The following is a 3,353-nucleotide window of genomic DNA, read 5'->3' on the forward strand; positions in this document are numbered from 1 at the left end:
GCATGGAGAAGAATATGCCAATTATAAAGGATGTGATAACTAGACAGTTCGAAAATGATGACATGATTGAGCAGAGTCAACATAGATTTATGAAAAGGAAAACAGGTTTGAAAAACCTGTTGAGATTTTTGAGGATGTTACCTGCAGAACAGATAAAGGAGAACCAGTGGATGTGTGGTATTTGTATTTTTTTTTGGTAAGGTCCCACAGAGGAGGTGAGTAAACAAAATTAGAGCACATAGGCTTGGGGATAATATACTGATATGGATTGAGAATTGGTTAACAGACCGAAAACAGAGAGCGGGAATAACGGGTCCTTCTCAGGATGGCAGGCTGTTACTATTGGGGTACTGCAAGGATCAGTGTTGGAGCCACAGCTGTTAACAACCTATATAAATGATTTGGATGTGGGGATTAAATGTAATATTTCCAAGTTTGCAGATGACACAAAGCTCGGTGAAGTGTGAGTTGTGAGGAGGATGCAGAGAGGCTTCCAGGGGACCTGGAGAGGCTAAGTGAATGGGCAAGAACATGGAATATAATGTGAATAAGTGTGAAGTTATTCACTTTGGTAGGATAAACAGAAAGACAGAGTATTTCTTAAATGGTGAGAGGTTGGGAAGTGTTGATGTCCAAAGGGACCTGGGTGTCCTTGTTCCTGAGACACTAAAAGCTCTTGTGCAGGTGCAGCAATCAATTAGGAAGGCAAATGGTATGTTGTACCCACACGAGGGGTCATGAGTACAGGAGTAAAGATGTCTTGCTGCAATTGTATGGAGCCTTGGTGAATCCGCACTGGAGTATTGTGTACAATTTAGTCTCATCTTATGAAGGATACACTTGCCAGAGAGGGGGTGAAACAGAGGGTCAACAGACTAATCTTTTTTTTGCATTTATTTCATTTCATCTCAGTTTGTTCAGTTTGCTTACCTACTGTTTTTTTTCAGGTTTGTTCTTCCTGCTGTTCAATATTCAGTCCATTAACACCTAATCTGTACGAATGCTTTGTCTTTCAACACACCATTAACATATTGTTTGCCTTTGCTGCATGACCTTTTGGTCAGCTATGTGGCCTTGTCCAATCTACACCTTCTCCTTTGTTATCTCCTGCCCCACCCCCACCCCACTTGCTTATAACCTGTGACTTTTCTAATATATGTCAGTTCCGAAGATGGGTCACTGACCTGAAACGTTAACTCTGCTTCTCTTTTCGCAGATGCTGCCAGACCTGCTGAGTGGTTCCAGTATTTCTTGTTTTTATGTCACCAGACTAATCCCTGGGATGGTGGGATTGTCTTATGAGGAATCTGGGCCTGTATTCCTTAAAGTTTCGAAGAATGAGAGGTGATCTGATTGAAACTGACAAAATTCTTACAGGGCGTGACAGTGTGGATGTAGACAGGATGTTTGCCCTGGTTGGTGAGTCTAAAACCAAAGGACATCGTCTCAGAATAAGGAGTAGGCCATTTAAAACTGAGATGGGTGGCATTTCTTCACTCAGACGGTGGTGAATCATTGGAATACTGTGCCCCAGAGGGCTGTGGCAGCTCAATCATTGAGCATGTTCAAGACAGAAATTGATAGAAATCTTGATACTCATGACATCAAGGGATATGGGGATAGCATGGGAAAGGGGCTTTGAGATAGGTGATCAGCCATGATGGAATTGAATGGCAGAGCAGGCTCGATAGGCTGAATGGCTGACTCCTCTGTTCCTCTGTTCCTAAGAGAGTTGGCGCCAGCGCGCAGCCCTGCTTTACCCAACTGCTGATCTTGAAAGCGTCTGATGTTGCTCCATTGTAACTGATGGAACTGTGCATGTTCTCGTGGAAAGAAGAGATGATGCCCAAGAGGTCAGGAGGGCAGCCGATGTTCCATTGCAGTTTGAAGAGGCCGTCTCTGCTGACAATATCAAAGGCCTTAGTGATGTTAATAAAAACGTGTGAGGCTCTGTGGCGCAATGGATAGCGTGTTGGACTTCTAATTAATAATTAAGATGATATTCAAAGGTTGTGGGTTCAAGTCCCACCAGAGTCAGATTTTGGACCAGAAACAGAGGAGCACAACGGAACAACACATGAAAAAATGTGCCAAAAGCACAGACTCGGTGACAGAGCGAGAGAGAGAGGAGCAGAGCAGGGGACAAAAATCGAGGAGTGACGTCACAATGGAGAGTGAGAGCAGGGAAACAGAGAGCCGCTGGGGTGAGGATACAGGATTTGGTTCTTTCTTCGGTGCAGTGGAAGGAGCTGTTTGGTGAGGATCTGGTAAGCTGTGACTTCGCAGGCAAGCAGGTAGTTGATTGGTTTGGAAGAACCGACCTGCTTGATGCGCATCTGGTAAGTGATTAAGAACCATTTTAGTCCTAACGTTTAAAATAGTAAACAAACTAGTGGTAAGTTTAATAAAATATGCAATAAAATGAATAATTGAATAAAATATTTAAGTAGTTAATTGAAACACGTTAAGGATGACAGGACAGGTGATGTGTCAAAGCTGCAGCATGTGGGAGTTCCTGGATGCCAGTGTGATCCAGGGCAAACACGTCTGCAGTAAGTGTTTGTGGCTCAAAGAGGGAGAAAAAAGGAATGTAGTGGTAGTAGGGGACAGTATAGTAAGGTGGATTGACTCTGTTCTCTGCAGCAAAAGCAAGAGTCCAGCCGGCTGTGTTGCCTGCCGGTGCCAGGATTCAGGACATCTGCTCAGGGCTGGAGCGAAACATACAATGGGAGGGGGAGGATCCAGTCGTCGTGGTCCATGTCAGTACCAAAGACATAGGCAGGACAAGGATAGAGGTTCTGCAAAGTCAGTATGAGGAACTAGGCACCAAATTAAGAAGCAGAACCTCAAAGTTAATCATCTCTGGATTATTACCTGAGCCATGTGCAAATTGGCATCGGACAAATAAGATTAGAGAAAGCAATGTGCGGCTGAAAGACTGGTGTGGTAGTAGTGGGTTCTGGTTTGTGGGGCATTGGCACCAGTACTGGGGAAAGAGGTGGCTGTACCGTTGGGACGGTCTACACCTGAACCGTGCTGGTGCCGGTGTTCTAGCGAGCCACATAACGAGGGACGGAGAGACGGTTTTAAACTGAATAGTGGGGGCAAGGGATCAAATTTGGGAAGATATGGTGAATCAAGGAGGAGAGACAAGGCAAGAGAGAAAGGTATAAATATGGGAAATGATAAACAGACTGTGACAGGAAGGGACAGAATGTACAAATCTAAGAGTAAATCGACAGATAAGGCTAGAGGTGACAAAAATAATAAAAGGACAAAACTAAATGCTCTGTATCTGAATGCATGGAGCATTTGAAACAAAACAGATGAACTGGGAGCACAAATAGAATAAA

General features: G+C 44.1%; 1 non-coding gene across 1 annotated transcript; it reads left to right on the top strand.

Moving 5' to 3' along the window:
• The first annotated feature begins 1,946 nt into the window (after positions 1-1,946).
• On the top strand, positions 1,947-2,037 carry trnar-ucu (transfer RNA arginine (anticodon UCU)). The gene is given in 2 exon segments: positions 1,947-1,983; positions 2,002-2,037. It is a non-coding gene; the product is annotated as a tRNA-Arg (tRNA).
• The last annotated feature ends 1,316 nt before the right edge of the window (positions 2,038-3,353 follow it).

The sequence above is a fragment of the Heterodontus francisci genome, unplaced genomic scaffold (genome assembly GCF_036365525.1).
Source record: "Heterodontus francisci isolate sHetFra1 unplaced genomic scaffold, sHetFra1.hap1 HAP1_SCAFFOLD_51_2, whole genome shotgun sequence".
NCBI classification, from domain to species: Eukaryota; Metazoa; Chordata; class Chondrichthyes; order Heterodontiformes; family Heterodontidae; genus Heterodontus; species Heterodontus francisci.